The sequence below is a fragment of the Neofelis nebulosa genome, chromosome 3 (genome assembly GCF_028018385.1).
Source record: "Neofelis nebulosa isolate mNeoNeb1 chromosome 3, mNeoNeb1.pri, whole genome shotgun sequence".
Taxonomy (NCBI): Eukaryota; Metazoa; Chordata; class Mammalia; order Carnivora; family Felidae; genus Neofelis; species Neofelis nebulosa.
The window spans coordinates 157511382-157530059 of NC_080784.1; the positions used below are offsets into that span (position 1 = coordinate 157511382).

The 18678-nt window shown below is 36.4% G+C and overlaps 1 long non-coding RNA gene across 1 annotated transcript; it reads left to right on the forward strand.

The window, feature by feature from the left end:
• Positions 1-1627: 1627 nt before the first annotated feature.
• On the forward strand, positions 1628-15334 carry LOC131507535 (uncharacterized). Its single transcript, XR_009259550.1, has 3 exons — positions 1628-2577; positions 3801-3891; positions 15092-15334. It is a non-coding gene; the product is annotated as an uncharacterized LOC131507535 (long non-coding RNA).
• Positions 15335-18678: the final 3344 nt, after the last annotated feature.

The window sequence follows — 18678 nt, forward strand, 5'->3', positions numbered from 1 at the left end:
TCCACTCCACCCCAGGTGAGTAAACGTCAGAATGAAAGTCCTGCCAGCTTCTCCTTTTCTAGGTGCAGATTATTTCATATTTTCATTATGCAGGTACCTAGTCTCGGTGCGTTTTCTGCCTTTGGTCCATTTTATGTTTCTTCAAACTTACCTCAACGTGCAAGTTCATTGCAGACTTTAAAGTATCCTCTGATAATCGGACGTGGGGATTTCATGATTTTATTTCACAATGTCAGTAAAAATTGCCATAATGGATATAGAAAGGTGCCGATTGCAAAGCAATGCCTTCTGATGGTGGGGAAAGCCTTCTCAAGTTAACTGAGTGACCTTGGTCAATTACTGAGCCCCTTTGTGCTTTCTTTATAAATAAGATAGAAGGTTAAGCGGGTAATTTATAAGGTCTTTTCCTCCTCTAAAATTTCATGATCTAAAAAGACTAAGGTGTTATTTTCTGTACCAGTAAATTCGAGTTACAATTATGAGAGAAAGTAAGATTTATTATATGCATTCAACAAGCACATTATATCCAAATTGTATTTGAATGTATATATTCAGAAGGGTCTAATGCCCGTCCAGAGCTCTTTGGAGGTATAATCAACCACAGTACATCTGAAGAACCCAAAACCTCATTAGCATTAACAGACCAAACCCAATACAAGTGACTATCAAAATCTCATGGGTTCTTCGAAGCTCAATTCCAGTGCCAAATGCTCCAAAAAACCTTTTCTTACCAACCCCTATCAAAATAATCACCCCTTTTCTTATATTCCCATAGCACTTTGGTGGTATATCTAGGATAACACCCATTTCATTCTGGTTTTTTTTTTTCTTCTTATTCTTTTAAATAACGAGTAGCTTGTCTGTATGCCTCCTCAGATTATTGGATCTTCCTTAAATGCAAATTCCAAATTTTAATCATCTGTATAACCTTAGATTACTATGTATCCACAGTACTTTGCATTGTAATTCCTTTAAAAAAATGGGAGAGGGCTTTCATGATATTGCTGGATTCTGACTGAGATGTTCACACACTTAAATTAGGCTACTTGAATTTGCCTAAAATAAGGCATCCATGAACTCCCCCGATTACATAAAGAAAATATAAACTGACATCTGAAGTCACTTGTTACTTAAATAATTTTGGAAATAGTAGGCTCTAGCCAGTTGTGACAAGAGGCTCTTATTTGTAAAGGAGGCAAAATGGAAAGTACCCAATTCATCTCCTAAATGGATATATGTGGAAAAGCAATAAAATAATAAAATGGGAATGAAAGGTATGGTATAGGTATTAAATGTTATTAATGGTAGCAGCAGAAATATAAGTAAACGGTACCTATAGACCAATTTTTAGAATCAATCTTATCACATCTTGACAGTTTCGGAGGTATATGAGAGAGAAATTAAATTTCAAATGGAAATTAATATTTCAAGAAATAAAATATATTAACTGAAAACTATATTAAGTTATTAAATATGAAACATAGTAACTGAAAAGTAAGCATATTAAGTCAAATAAGTAATTGAAAGTATTCACCAAAGAATTGATCACAAATAAAGTTATAGACAAAAAAAAAAAAAACAAAACGAGGAAGAAAGAACCAAAAAAGGGGGGGGGAAGTGAGTAAAAAATAAGTTAAAGAAAAGCATGGAAAGGAAGAGAATAGGTTAATTATTTATACAATTTAATCAAATGTCAATGTAGCAGCTTTTATAGCAGCTACCTGTGTGTTAGGCTCAAACTTCATGCTTCCAAATCCTCTTCAATCTGATAAGCATAGTCTTCTATATTTAAGACACAAAGCATCCTACTCCATTGCCAAGAAATCCATGACTCTTGCCAATATCTTTCTATGGTGAACCTTCTAGAAAAATAAAATCTAGTAAATTCTGTGCCTTATTTGCTACACAACTATATTTAACATTTTCTCAGGGACAAGATAGTATCCAAGATGATGACTGAGCAAAGATAACTATTATACATGGTAGTGCTGTGTGCTAGAGTGGGTTTTGAATATGATGGCACAGTTGACTTTAGCTCTATTAAAGTTGAAAAAAGTCAATATTTACCATGTCTAAAAGAACTCTCCTAAATTTAAAAAGCTGAATATCCAATGAAATAGGATAACCAATATGAACATGTTTTAATAACTAGTAAAACTCGCTGACCAAAGGATTCTTTCAAATTAATAAATACACTAAGATCCCCAACAGGGTGAACGTGAAGAAAAGAACATAGATAATCTGTTCACAGAATAGGTAAACACAAATAAATAACCAATAAATGTAGAGAAGGATGCTTTGCCTATACAAACAATTCCATACATAAAAATTTACGCAATTACAAGATCTACCAGGTTTCATGGTTTGCCCAGGAAATTAGGTGAAAAGTAACAGGGGCCTACTCTAAACTCTAAAAAAAAGTGTGTTGAGACAGGCATGCCCCTATGCTAACAACATACACTGACACATTTTTCTGGAAAGAAATTTGAAAATGTATGTCAACTGACTTATAAAATATGGATGTCATTAATCCAATGTTTCTATTTACAGATACAACTTCTACAGAAATAAACAGAGGTATGGACAAGGATTTTTTACAATGATATACATCTCAGTCATAATTGTTATGTAAGGGGAGTGAGTATGTGAGGTATGTATGTATTCAGAGAGATCTTGTTTTTTCATGCTCAGTAAAAGCCCTCTTATCTGATTGGATTGGTATTTAGTTAGTGGGAAAAATGTTGGTTAAAGCAAAAAAAAAAAAATTTTTTTTAATGACCCATACATTCTATTTTAGTTAGGATTCATTTTTGCTGCAAGCAACAGAAACACAAAATAACAGCAACCTAAACAAGATAGAAGGTTATTACTTTTTCAAGTGAAAAGTCTATCAGTTGGTGATCCAGAGTTATTATGGCCCCCCAAAACATCCTGGGTGTAGATGCCTTCTTTATCTTCTTGTGTGGCCACCTATGACCTTTATTCCCAGTTTCAGTTCTAGCAATCATGCCTCCATTGCAAAAGCAAAGAAGAAAAGGAGGAAGATAAAGGTGTACTCAAACCCGTGACGTTTTCCTAGAGCTGCACACACCATTCTCTTCATTTCATCCTCAGAAATGCTGAGATGGTAACACTTAGCTAGCTACAAGGCTAATGGAAAACATTGACTACTTCAGGCAATCATGTGCCCAACTCAAAATCAGATTTTTTCATATTTATTTTTTCCTCAGACTATAACTTATCCGTGTGCACCACCCTGAACAGAGCTTTGCATACATTAGGTTTTCAGTAACTGACTGAATGGCTAATGCAGACACTAGACAATGTCCCCTTCACATGAAGTGACCTTTTGGTTCAACTTGATATAAATGTTCACAAAATTTGAAATTACTGAGCTTCTGCCATCAAGAAAAATACTCTCTAATAGCTGATCGAATATCAGTGGACAGTTAATATTGTAAATGCTACTGGGCCCAGACACACTGACAAATCCAGGTAATCAGGATTAAATTACATCTGCAAAGCAGGTAGCAAATCATAGTACTCAGATTCCTAGTATGCCATGGCATGATGAGAATTCTAGGAGGCCTTGGGTTCACTAGAATATTGACTTTAATTTAGAATATATGGGCTATCAACCTATTTGATTGCCCTAAGGGATAGCTTAAGTCTAAGAAGTGCCTGGTGATGCTCTCTGTTCCCTGGAATATACATCAAAGGACCATTTAAAAGACTGTAAAATCTTACCCAGATTATATCGACCTGCTAATTTGGTATCTTCTTTTCTCTCCTGCCTCAAGCAATTTACCCTTATTCTTTTTCAACCCATAAGAGGATCTGTGTATTCTACATTCTTCAAGACCTGGAAGCTTATCTATACATATAGATAAGGTAAATCTAGATGTAGATATTTTTAAACTCTTTTAAGTTCATTTATTTATTTTGAAAGAGAGGAGGGAGGGGCAGAAAGAGAGGCAGAGAGAGAGAGAGAGAGAGAGAGAGAGAGAATCCCAAACAGGCTCTACGTTGTCATCACAGAGTCAGATGGGGGCTGGTATTCACAAACCATGAGACCATGACCTGAACTGAAACCAAGAGTCTGATGCTTAACTGACTGAGCCACCCAGGTACCTCTAGATATTTTTTTAAAACAGCTTCTCCTAACTAATCCTAAACTTTTCCAAATCCTTTTTTTTTTTTTTTTTTCTTCCCAATGAAAGAGTCTCCTTAGAACTCTGTGACATAGTTTCGCTAATGTTTGCATACATGCATGTCAGTTTTGGAGGACTGTGAAAGAAACAACATGATGTTTCTTCTGTTTCTTTCCTTCTCCTCCTCCTCCTCCTCCTCCTCCTCCTCCTCCTCCTCCTTCTATTTCTTCTCCCCTTCCTCCTCCTCCTCCTTCTTCTCCTTCTCCTTCTCCTTCTTACTCCTTCCCCTCCTCCTCCTCCTTCTCCTTCTTCTTACCCCTTCCCCTCCTCCTCCTCCTCTCCTTCTCCTTCTTCTTCTTCTTCTTCTCCTTGTAACTTTCCCCATTGCCTTCCCTTATATCCAACAATTAAATTACCTTTCATGGCTGCAAATTAGGTTCAACACCAAATATTTTCAGCCATATACTGTAAATGTTAGTAATAGAACACTGGCTCTTACAGAAGTACTCAGCACATATACAAACACAGTTGTCTTAAAAGAAGCACATCATAGTGTCTAGATTCTAGATTCTAGAAATATGAAGATATTCAAAAACCAAACACTGTTTTCTTAAGGCCTCCTTCTTAAGAAGACAAATATGCTTGTACTTTGTAACTGAAAATATCATGGTCAACCAGAGATAATCAATAATGACTGCCATGTTCTCGAAAGGAAGGAAATAGACTTTTTGTTCCTTTGTAAAAAATTGCCACTCTGCTGGGTTCTGCCTCTCCTTTAAGACTATAGTAGACACCAAGAGTAGATACCTACCTCATAATTATTTCCCTTTCTCTAAGAATTGTTCCTACACGCGAGGTGACTTTGTCCATACTATATGGTCCTGTCGATTGGCCATGGTTGATTGATTCAGTAAAGGCAGCCGACCCAAGCTTGGCTAATCAAAATCATTCTCTAGGATTTTTCAGACTATACTACCTAAAGGGTCTCAATATATCCCTGAGGGTGGAGGAAGCTCAGCAGCTATCCACGGCCATATATGCTGCTATATCGTGCTACCTAAACCTGACTTTGTGCAATAATTTCCTGAAGAATGCAGTCAGATTTTTAAAATGGTTAGTCTTAATCAGAACTTCTTTTTTCTTCTGCACCTATATATAAATTCTCAGATAAGATGTACTCAAGGGGAGATTTTTCTAAGTGCATGTTGTTATAGTGCTAACATGCAATCTGTGTTATGTTGGTACCTAGGAAATTAGGTTCCCCTTAAGATTGCCTACTGGATTTTCCAGAAAGGTGAACTCATAGAAGACATATTGCATTATTCTTCTGGGAATGTTGGTCACATTATTTTTGTAGGACTCCCAGTTAGATGATTTTCTCATTTCTGGTATCTGCTTCAATCATACACCTCACTTCTTTTCTTATAAAAGCAAAATGAGACGTGGTAGGAAAAATAATGGCTGCTGTCTACTTGGCAATAGAGTACTTGGCCCATAGTAGATATTCAGTAAATTTTTGGTGAATGAAATAATTCAAGGTGAGTGTTACATCATATATACTATCAAATACATAAGGTATATCTATTAAACTATGTCCAATTAATATTAATATATCTATCATTCTATTAAGATTATATATTAATAGAAGTTGTACATCTAAATGAGAGCCATCAAATTCAAATTAGTCACCTTGACTAGGGTAGGCAGCCATTGCTCAAAACAAATTGAACTCTTTCAAAATCATTTTATACTATAGCATGCTTTGGAATAGCCTTACAACATTAGCAAATCTCTTGCTTTTAAAGTACATTTGATTTTTTTGTTGTTGCTGGGCTAATGATTTCGATCGACTTAAAAAAATCATCAACATTAAAGAATTGTATTAGAGCTTGGAAATCATCTAATTAGTGATCAAGCCAGGGGATAACATTTTCTGTTCAGAATAAATAAAATATGACTAATTCTTTCAGTCGATTAATTTTAGACTATAACTTATTTTAAGTAATGATCATCACCTGCTATGGGATGGGTCTAATCCTACCAAGAAACCGCAACATATTAGGCACATTTTATTAATAATAATACTAAGATTCCGATACTGTATATGGTATAATAACTTTCTCAAGGCTAAACAGTCAGTAGAATATACCATTTAGACAAGTTTATCTTACTACCCCTCTGCCTGTATTGGTAGAGATCCTAAAAGCAAGTTTTCACAATGAGATGCTCCCTCCTCAGCTACAGTTCATTGGATCATGGAAGGGTGGAGGTAAGTTGCTTGATCACCAAGCTAATCAAGTCTTGTACCTAGGGAAATTGGAATTGGGGTTGAGAGAGTCATTGTTTCTTTCTCTGAATTGGCCATGTAAATGACCAAACTGTGGTGTGACCCTTTTTTCCTGCCATATTAATTCAAGAATCAGAGGTGGTTCACTCTTGAGGAGAGATATAGACTATTCTATCATCAGTTAAACTTGCTTTTCCACCCAGCAAAAGCGATGAGAAGGCTAAGTTGCAGAGAGAAGATAAAATACACTTACAGAGAGGAATGTAGATAAACTGCAGAGAGAGATTTTGAATGGCTTTCTGGGCCCTGGTTCTATTTCTTTCCTCATATCCAGCTGCATTTCTGTACTTAATTGGAAAATAGCCCTAGTGGTGTTGTACTACATTCTTTTTGATGAAGCCAAAAGTAGTTATCAGTGGGTTTTGTCTGGTCATTTCTCTCCTCACACTTCTGGAAATAGTGTATCTCTTCCTTGGGGTGTCCTTTTCCTCTTCACTTTATATATTGGTAATGATCTGTCCATTTTGATACCCAGCCTACAGAGGGAAGGCACATGATCAAAGCCAAATTGGATACTGTAAATAGTTCTCTCCATGATTTGTTACAGATGACCACATGACTTAAGCCTGAATATTCAGATTACTTTCCTGTGATTTTTTTTTTATATGAGCAAATTTTCCCTCCAGATGAAACACATCTGGTGTGTTTTCAAGTTGGAATGGTATAAATCTGAAGTATTTATTTATTTATTTATTTATTTATTTATTTATTTATTTATATTATTTCAAGCGTGCTCTCTCTCTCAGGGATTTAACAATTAGAAAAATAGAATAATAACTTTCCTCCAATTTCTCTCACAAATGGTGAAGAGATTGAATGTATACATGCTAATAGCTTGGTATATTCTTACCTTAAATTATTTAATATTAGATTTAAATGAGATATATTAGTGGACACCTGGGTGGCTCAGTCGGTTAAGTATCCAACTTCAGCTCAAGTCATGATCTCACAGTTTGTGAGTTCAAGCCCTGCATTGGGCTCTGTGCTGACAGCTCAGAGCCTGGAACCTATTTTCAGATTCTGTGCCGCCCTCTTTGTCCGCTCCTCCCCTGCTCTCACTCTGTCTCTGTCTCTCAAAAATAAAAATAAAACGTTGAAAAAAAATTGTAATGAGATATATTAGTTATATAAAAGGTTATGGAATAACATTCCAAATCTATACTGTACATCTTACACTAAGGTATGCATACTGTGTTTCTGATTCTATAATGGTTGGGATAATCCTGGGTCAGGACTCTAACATGGAAAGTGGAGCCCGGTGGGGGGGGTGATATATAAGCCTTTTACACAAAGCTTTTGAGGTTGTACTGGACAGACTATAGGTAACCAAAAAGAGGGAAGGTTTCTTAGCATTTTATTTATGGGCCTGCATGATCCTTACCATATCCACTCAGATTCTGTTCACAAGAACTCAGTCATGGTGACACCCAACTGTAAAGGAGGTTGGCAAATATACTCTAGCTTTGGGTCCAGGAAGAAACCTATGTAAGTTTATAAGCAACTATGCAGCTCTTGCCATATACTCTTTCGGTGGTTCTGAAATAAAAAAAATATGGAGAATTGTGTAGCCCAATCACTGCCAAATAATTGAAGTGATATTTAGGCTACATGACATGGTACAAAGAGCTCAGGATGTGAATTCAGAAGACTTTATTTTCAGTTTTGTTCTTACCACTGACTCACTCTGTACTGGGAAAGTCACTTAACATTTCTAGGCTTTATTTTCCCTATCAGTAAAATTTGTATATTAAAATATCTGTCCTACCAGGGTTCTTGGGTGGCTCAGTCAGTTAAGTGTCTGAGTTCGGCTCAGGTCATGATCTCACAGTTTGTGAGTACGAGCCCCACGTCAGGTTCTGTGCTGACAGCTCAGAGCCTGGAGCCAGCTTCAGATTCTGTTTCTCCCTCTCTTGCTCTGCCCCTCCCCTGCTCATGCTCTGTCTTTCTCAAAAATAAACATCAAAGCAATTTTTAAAATATCTGTTCTACCTACACTACAAGTTTATTGTGGCTACCAAATTAAATATATTATAAATGTAGAGTGCTGTTCAAATGGAAGATCCTTCTTAGGACACACACACACACACACACACACACAACTATGCTATTTGCACACATAGAATTCCATGTGTATACTCTACTTCCCATGTTTTCCCATGCTGTTTGACTCTCTCCTCTATAATGTAATAACCTCTTTCAGGGATGCTATGAAACACCTTACATTGTCCTTCTCCCTAGGACCAAAGTATTCATTTGCACAGCTGGAGGAATGTAGGCTGCTCACAAATGAGTCCCTCAAGTATTTCCCTCTCTCTGCTGAAGGGAGATGTCTTACTCAAGATTTTGTTGCCTCCCCAGAGGTCAACCTGTATTCAATACCTTCACAGGGGTATTTATAATAGGCCTATTTCCTATTTCATGATGATTCTGAAGGACCATCCCAGGTTCAGTGAATCCCCACTGGAGTGCCTGAGGGCTCTACTGCTGTTCCACTTTTTCCTCCTAAGTCCCTCTCCCCCGCCCCTTCCCCCCCACCTCCTCATGCCCACCCTGTATTTTTCCTGAGAGCACTCCTAGATACATCTCTTATTTGCAATCCTCTGTCTCAGAATCTGCTTCCCAGGACACTTGACCTAAGATAGGCTTCTCATTCCTACCCTTGACCTCGCTATAGTTTGTTCTCAGCATTCAGCCGGAGAGATGCTGTTAGAACTAAATGCTTATATGGTTCCTAGAGTCACTATAAAAAAGTACCACAAAATGGGTGGCTTAAACAACAGAAATTTGTTGTTTTACAGTTCTGCCAGAAGTTGGAGCTCAAGATGTCAGCAGAACTATGCTCCTTCTGAGTGTCTGAATCAAATCTTTCCTTGTCTCTACCTAGCTTCTGATGGTGGCCATCAATCCTTGTCACATTTCGGTCTGCAGCTGCATTGCTCCAAACTCAACCTCTGTCATCACATGGCATTCTTCCTGGGTCTCTGTCTTTTCCTTTTCTTGTAAGGACGCTGGACATACTGAATTAGGGCCCACCCTAATGACCTCATCTTAATCTGATCAGATCTTCAAAGACCCTATTTCCAAATAAGGTCATATTCACAGGTACCTGGAGCTAGAACATCAGCATAACTTTTGAACATCAGCATTCAACTCATAACAGCAATGCCCCAAATCCTCCACTTACTCTCTATATCACTCAGAGCAAACCTGAAGTGGCCTGCAAAGCACTATACAGTCTGTCCCCTGAAACCTGAATGGCCTGATCTTCCACTCCTCTCCTCTCCTAGAGATCACTTTCCTGCAGCCATAGTAGCCTCCTTGTTGCTTCCTCACTTGCCAGACACACCCCATCTCAGGGCTTTGCATCTGCTTATCTGTTTACCTAGAATGTTTTTCACCTAGAGATCTCTGCACCACTCTTTACCTAACCTACTACTAATTTGTGCACAAATGTTGCTTCTCGGTGATGCTTTCTCTAACACTCTATTTAAAATTACAAACAACCTTATCCCACACTCTATCCCCATCCATTTTTTCCCTCCATAGAACTTCTCACCTTTTTAAAAAAAATGTTTACTTATTTTTGACACAGAGAGAGTGAGAGACAGAGTGCGAGTGCAGTAGGGACAGAGAGAGGGAGACACAGAATCCTAAGCAGACACAGATTCCAAATCAGCTGTCAGTACAGAGCCCGATGCGGGGCTTGAACTCGGGAACTGCGAGATCATGATCTGAGCTGAAGACACTCAACTGACAGTCACCCAGATGCCCCATCTCACCTTCTAATATACCATGTAATTTACTTCTTCATTGCGTTTATTACAATCTGCAGTATGACTTCTGTGGTCTCAAGGCAATTTTGCCTTAATGGCCTCTTCCTCCATTAAAAAAAAATATTTATAATTGTATTTTATGGCTGCATTGATATAAAGAAAAATATGATCCAGGGTGGATGCATTATTGTAATATTCACATTTTTTCTGGTTTTAAAAGAAATTACAATTAAAAACATTTTTGTGGGCCTCCAGAAGGATCCTGGGCATTAGGCCCCATGTATAATGGATAACTTGGCCCTGGGTTTATAACTGCTTCCCCATCAGAAGGTAGGCTTTTGGAGGACAAGGATTCTTGTCTATTTTACCAATTGATATTTCCCCAGCAAGTAAAACAGGGCCTGGCATATAGCAATGTTCAATAAATATTTGCTGAATATACAAGTGGCTAAAAATATCATTTTGATTTTCCATTAGTTTGCCATTCCCTTAGTGAAATAGGTTTGTGTGGCCTAACCTAGAATGTACTGTTATTTCCACTTGAATACTTAAAACTTCAAGAATAATTCTTTAAGAGCCTAAACAATCTTTGAACTAACCATAGGACTCCAACCTTATACAACTCTTGGGAACCATGGGAGTGAGCTAGAGGAATTACTCCTCTGTATCTGTTCTTGGTGTTCTGTAAAGTTCTATGCTCTGTCAGGAAGTTATTACAAATACTATAAGGAACATTTTTTTTGAACTTAAAAAAACTTCCTTAAACAATTATAAGAAAATATCTTGCCAGCTTGAAATAAACCATAATATTGAAATATCTTCTAAGTAACGAAATAAGTCATGAAAATGCTTAAGATAATTTTATAAAACTAAACTAGTGTGGTTGCCATATTACAGAGATTCATTTTAATGAAAAAAAAAGAAAAAAAAACTCCATGAAAATTGGTGGGTCTCAGGTGGTAGAGCAAGGATAAGAGAATGACTAAATTTGATTTGTATTTATTAGAAAAGGGGAGATCAGACCTTCAATTTGATTTGGGAAAACCGAAGTTAAACTTGCAGGGGTAAAATATAGCTTATTTTTTACTGAAGAATCTTGTTACTTATGAATTTCTTAGGATAAAATGTGGCCACTAAAACCTTTTTGAGAGGAAATGTTATTTCATGGGAGACAAAAATCATTACAGTGTTGCATACATTTAATAATATGAAGAATATTCTAATTTACAGCTGATGAGGAACTTTCATGGTGGTTTTCTTACCCTTTCTGGAACTACTGTGAAACTTCCCATTTGTTCTACAGGCAGCAGTCTTATTTGTTTTTCTTGGAACTTGACTAACAGTCAATATTTAGGTATATATGTCTGTCCCCCATTAGACTGTTGGGGGAAGCATGAGCAGTTTATTTTAGTACATATATCACCCAGCATGATGCTTTTCATATTGAATAGATATTCAATGAATGAACTGTTGAATGTGAAATGATTTAACAACTATGGACATGGGGTGATTTTCTTAAGCTTGTTTTCATTATATAAATATTTAGGAAATTCTTTCCTTTGAAGGTTTCTTTTTTGCTACCTGACATGTATCTGCTTCGTTTACCTGCTTAAGATATGGGGTCCCAACCCTGTCAGAGTAGGGCAGAAGATGGACCCATTATCTACTTATCTAATACTTGCCTGGAAACTTGCTGGGGACATTATATACATGATATCACTTAATAATAACAACAACTTAGAGATATAGGAATTATATACTTCATATGATAAATTAAAAAAGGCCAGGCTGACTAATACGCTCAAGGTCAAACAGCCAATAAGTTAAAGGGTGAAATTCAGTCCTAAATCTGTCTAATACCAAAACTTACATTCTTTCTCACACGAACAAAAGATCAGCTCTACAAAGTAATATGACATTTAGGAATGGAGGATGCTTTTAAGGCAAGATATTGAAAGATAATATAATGAATTTTTATAAAGTAGCTTAAATTTTAATTCAGTAGCCACTACATTAAAATAAGAATTTTGAATCATAATGATCTGCCAGAGAGACCTATATGAAAATAATGAATACATTGCTAAGAAAAATGAAGACATTTACAGTGACAGATACTGGTCCATGGAATTTTATATCATTTTTACATCCGTATTTTGTCATGTCCAGGTCAATTGTGAAAATGATTCTACTACTTTTATATTCTTTGTGCTTCTTTACCTTTTGTGATGATTTATTTCTGCCTGTCTCCTTTAGTCTTATATGTCGCATCTTCACTTGCATTGCTGATTTTTTTCTATCTTACTTCTATGAATTCATTACTTATCCAAAGTTTCTTTATATCTTCTTCTTTTTTTTTTTTTTTTGGTCCTCCTGAAAGAACTTATTACAATACTATCTGTGTGATTCCAAGAAGTCCCAGTGTAGACCCATGCAATGCTTCTTCTCAGATTTCAGAGCTAGGGAAATATCTCTTTCCTGATAATTTGGTTTTCTGCCTTATTAGCTATTGAGAGTGATGTATCCTATTATATTTCCCTTTTGCTTTGAATGCCTGAAAGATAAGCATTTGGTTTTGTGCACAATAGCAATAGTTTCCCTAGACTTCATTGTCTGGGATGATTATTGTTCCCATCATTACTTGTCTGTTGTCATTGTTTAGATGATGTTACGGTTTTCTCATGTGTGACCTTAATCTGTAAGAGACCTCCCTTTCTTTTTGGAGGTAAGAAAAAAAGAAAAAAGATGAGGAAAGAGACTGAAAGAGACAGAAAGAGACGCGGGAAAATTAAACATTTCATCAGTTTTGCATGAAATTTGGTTCTGCCCTGTTTTCTCCAATTTAAGTTAATAATTTCTGTCTTGCTTTGTATGCAACTTGGAGTAGCTGGGACAACTGATTTACTCTTTTGTGCTTGACAACATGTGTTCATATCTCATGTCCTTTAGGAATGGAGCACTTCTTTATTTTGTCAAACTTTTTCTACAGCCTGTCTTTTTCCCAGATTGGAGCCTTCTTTCTGAATGCCAGATCTACACAGGAGGTCTTGTTATCCTTGGCCAGATAGCCCCAATTCTGAATATGAGCCTCTCTGTCCATCTGTCTGTTGCTATGTATATGTATGCACACACGCCTGTATGCACACATGTTTAACATACACACATATGCATGTTAATGATATTAAGAAAGTCTAATAGAAGGTGCCGGTGTGTATTTATATTAGTGCTAACCACTGTCTGGGCTGTTTCTGTTATCTGTGCCACATTTTAGTTGGTTGGCTTTTGCCTTGCTATTTGCCTTTCAATGTCCCTTTTACAACACAGCATCTATGTCTACTTTGAGATTCATGCCCACCACTGCCAGCTTTAACACACAGCAGGATAATCTGGTTTCATTTTAAATTCTTTTATCTCTCTAAAAAGTTAGAAGGAAACATTGCTTTATAGCCCTTTGGTTTGGACTTTGACGCTATGTTGATAGTAGATTAGGTCAGCCTGCCTGTATGTACCTACGTATGTTTATATGTATATACTTACATTCTGCCATATCCAATAAAAAGAATATTCCATTCTACAAATTAGTTGTGCCACTGACATATTGTCCTTCTCTGATTCAATTCATCAGAACTTTACTGGATCTCTACCATGTACAAGGCACTATACTAGCTCCATAGTAACAAATACAAATAAGACATGAAGTCTGTTCTTTATGGAGTCATGGTCCATGCTGGAGACAAAAATACCTATGATATAAGTGGAGAGAGATATGGGTCTTGACAGTGATTCAAATTTTGTGGCTGACATGTTTCCTAGTGGCACACTTCAGGGTTAGACCTAGGGACTTCTGTGAGTTGCAGAGCACTAGCTGTCACTGTCACTTGTTTCCCCATTTAAAAAAAAAAATTTTTTTTAATGTTTATTTATTTTTGAGACAGAAAAAGACAGAGCATGAACGGGTGAGGGGCAGAGAGAGGGAGACACAGAATCTGAAACAGGCTCCAGGCTCTGAGCTGAGAGCACAGAGCCCGACGCAGGGCTCGAACTCACGGACCATGAGATCATGACCTGAGCCGAAGTCGGCCACTTAACCGACTGAGCCACCCAGGCGCCCCTTGTTTCCCCATTTTTTATAGTGGTGGTAGTACTGGATTATTTTAGGAATTATCTTGAATTCAAACACATGTATGCTGGCATGTGAACCTGAATAGATTACTTACCCTCTCTATAGCTCATTTGCCTGTTAATAATATGCAGTCATGTGTATTTATTAAATGTATAAATATTGTCATATAATGTATATGCCTGGCACAAAGTTGTTTTAGAGGATACGGTGGTGTATAAGACACATAAGTTTCTGTTTCATGAAGATTAAATTTTAAAAGACAACCATACTGGCCCAACTGTAGTAATATAGAATTACATACACAATATATAGTTTACTAAAGCAATATTTTATGTAAGTATTATTGCATATTTGAAAGATATTCAATATATTCTAGGTATTTATTTTTATTTATAGGTAATAAAAAGTGAACTTTTTCTTGCATCATGCAGAAATCAAGATATCACAAAGTATTACATATGTCATATGTATTTAATGTTTTATCTCAAGGTAGAGAATACAATATAGTAAGTGTTTTTGGCAACTTTCACTCAGTGCAGAGATGTCACTGCTTGATTTGACATTTCACTGATTCTTGAATCTGGCAGTTGAGATGAATACCAGAGTTCCTAACATGCTATGTTCTGGGTTTTAAATCACCTTCTGGCTCCTCTATTATTCTCTGAACTTAATAAAGACATTATGCCCATGTGTTTTCCAGATCTCATAAAGCGTAAGGCGGTGTAACCTAAGGTGCTGGAGGAAGGAATCAGTAGATGCCTTAGAATGGCCCCTTTCATCCTGATCACAAGGCGTGGGACATTAACATGGACCTATGCTCTTCTCCAGCAGCTGGACCCAGGGTAACTTCTGAGAAATGCTGACCTCTGCACTGACTTTATGCAGAGATGAAAGAAATGTGTGTGTGTCTTAAAAGCAGTGATTAAAGATTTGTCGGACTTTCTACTATTCTTTCATCATTTACCCAAACCTATGAGTGTGACAAAGTGTGTGTCATTAGAAGGCTTTTGTTAAAAAGTAACCACATGAGATACACGTGATGATGTGTGAAGGTTCCCCACCCCCAGAAAGGTTTGTTAAGAAGTTTCAAATACTAACTTTTAGATCATCTGTAACATTTTACATCAGAAAGACAGTGTTTCTGAATGTAGATATATTGGGCCTCAGTTTACTTGTCTGTAACTCAGGGCCAATAATAGAGGGTCCTTGTGATTATTAAATAAGTTAATAGGTATGAAGTGCTTTGAAAAATACGTGGCAATAGAAAGTGCCCCCCCACTCCAGACAGGAAAAAGGTAAATAACTTCACCCAAGTCATGCTGCTTGTTACTAATTACCTATACTGAAGAATTGATGTATGTTTCTTGACTTATAGTTGAGCAAGAGGTTGAGAAAGATACTATACAAGTGATGTTAATTTTTTATGCTCACCGTGTTCAGCCACTGAGATTTTGGCATTTATCTCTTAGGCAGCCTGTGTTACTAGAACTATTACCCAAATTGTACTTAGAAGTGAGGAGAGCTGTAACAACAACAATAACAACAACAACAACAAAAGCCTAAAAGATATATCTCTTAGCTTGGTAAGACGTCAGTGGATGGCAAGAAAATTTGTGTAAGAGGCTAGAAAGATGGAGACCCAAGGTATACAGTGGCAAAATATCTGGCAAGACCAGCTGCAAAATCCTGGAAGGTGAACTGTATGTTTACCAAATCTGCATCCATCAGAGTACCCGAATAAATTAATGAATGGGCAACGCCTCTACCCACCTGTTGTATTTTAAATGAGTGAAAAATGAAATTCTACTTTGTTGGTCATTAAAAATTTAGGTTCATATGTTACTGCAGGTAGTGCCACATAAACTAATACAGTCTTTTGTGTAAACATCAATTCATTACTTTGGTCTTAATTTTTTCTATTTACCAAATACTTTCTTACTACAAGTTACTTGAATTTTGTGATGTTTTAATCCAAAATTATTTGAATTACTATTAATGAAGGGTACAATTAAGCACTTGCTTTTTGCCAGGTACTGTGCCAAAATATTTAAATTGTCTCACTGGCACTTTATTGTGTGACCCACGGCAGATGTACAATCTATTCCTTTTTACAGATGGGACAACTAAGGTTGAGAAAGCTTAAGTAACTTTGTTAAAGTTATAGGTGGTACATGAAAATTGTTAGTCACTTAGGATAAAGTTATCCTGTTGGCACAGGATAAAGATGAGGTCGATGATACTCAAACTCGTGAGTGTGGATGACATATTTTAGAGACAATATGTTGTATGGGAAATAAATAAAACAAAAAAGAGGAGACAAGAGAAAAGAGCCTGGTGCAGTACTTGAGAAGTAGCTAACTTTAAAACATGGGTAGAGTAAAAGAAGCTGTCAAATGAGAGTGATCAGAGAGTCTGAAAGGTAGGAGGAAAAATAGAAGAGTATGATTTCATGAAAACAAGGAAAATGAATGTTTCAAAGAGGGAATAATCAAGAGTGTTAAGTGTTGAAGAGAGGGCAAAGAAAAGGACCAAATGATGAGTTTCCTTTAGAATTATAAGTGAAAACGTGACCTTGGCAAGAGCAGTGGAAGAGAAGGAGGTGAATCACACTTATGGTGCAATGAGCTGTAAGTGGAGGTAAGGAAATGAAGACAGGAAGTAGAGACAACATTTTGAAGAAGTTTGTGGAGAGAAAAGAAGTATAAGTTAGTAACTGGGGTGGACTGTGGTGTTGAATTTTGGGGGTTTTTTTTGGGAGTGTGTGGGGGAATGTATTGGGAAGAAATAGGAGAGGCTGATGATGTAGAATAGAGAACAGGTAATTGAGCAAACATGAACGTCTTCTGAGAAAGCCAGAAGAATACAATCCAATATGTGGGACAAAGATTTATATTTTAATTTGAGGAAAGGTGAAAAGGATAGAGGGTGATATAAGTAAGTAGAATTATTTTAGCTAGGGAAGTTAAGACATTTTTTTGCTGGTGTGTTCCATTTTCTCTCCAAAGAAGGATATAGTCAGGTGGCTGAGGATGAAGACTGTTGAAGGTTTGAAGAGCGTGGGCATGATTTTAAATATCTTCAAAAACTAGAAAGAGAGCTGCTAGCAAAATATAGACATAATAATACAGGTCTTCAGTTTGGAGGAGCCAAATGAGGTTGAAAGCTAAACGCATACAGATCAAAAGCACTAAAATTTTGCATACTCTTTGATCTACTATGTTTGGACTAGAAATTTATACTAAATGAGTAATTATAGATGTACCCAAGATATCACCATGAGGATATCCACAGTAGAATTGAGGATATTGAAAAACTGAAACTAACTTAAATACTTACTGATAAAATTATGGTACATTTGTAAGTAGAATATCATGAACCCATTAAAAATTGTGTTTTAGAGGGGTGCTTGGGTGGCTCCGTCATTTAAGTGTCTGACTCTTGATTTCAGCTCAGGTCATGATCTCATGGTTGGGTTCATGAGATCAAGCCCTGTATCAGGGTCAGTGCTGGGCATGCAGCCTACTTATGATTCTCTCTCTCCATTTGCTTCTCTCTGACCCTTTCAAAAGAATTGTGTTTCAGAATATCTAACAGCTAGAAATATATTTGTAATATTCTAATGAAAAGTAGAGGCTGTAGAAAAGAACATTCAGTATGATTTTCCTTTTTTTATAAAAATAGATGTACTTACTAATGCAAACAAAAAAAAAAAGCAGTCTTAAAAGTGGTAACTTCTACATGATGGGATTACATGTGACTTTTTATTTTTTCTTGTGTATGTTTATACTTCTGTTATAAGCATTTATAATACCTATCATTAAAAATACCTAAATTTTTAGAGAATTTATTAAGGATTTAGTGAGAACCTAAAATATGATCTATGACATAGTACAGATACCCCAAACCATTGTTGTGGGGAATATTATTCCATGTGCTGTTAATAGGTATCTCTAGGGGCAAATCCTCACATAGGTTTGGAAAGTTTTGTTTTAATTAAGATTTCATAGGCATGACATAATGTTATGAATACACAGAAAATCATACTGTGTTTAAAATCTAAGCTTTTTATTGAATGGCTTCTGTCTTTATAGCATCAATGAGTACAAAATTAAGGCTTAATTATACATTTTATCTTTTTTGTAATCTTTTGACTTTATTTAAGATGCTTTATCTTGAACCTGTGAAGGTATATTTATCTTCTTTCTATTTATCCAAATGTATTTACCCTCCTTCTACTTATTCAACTATTCTACTTATAACCTACTTCTTATATTTTAAATGAACACC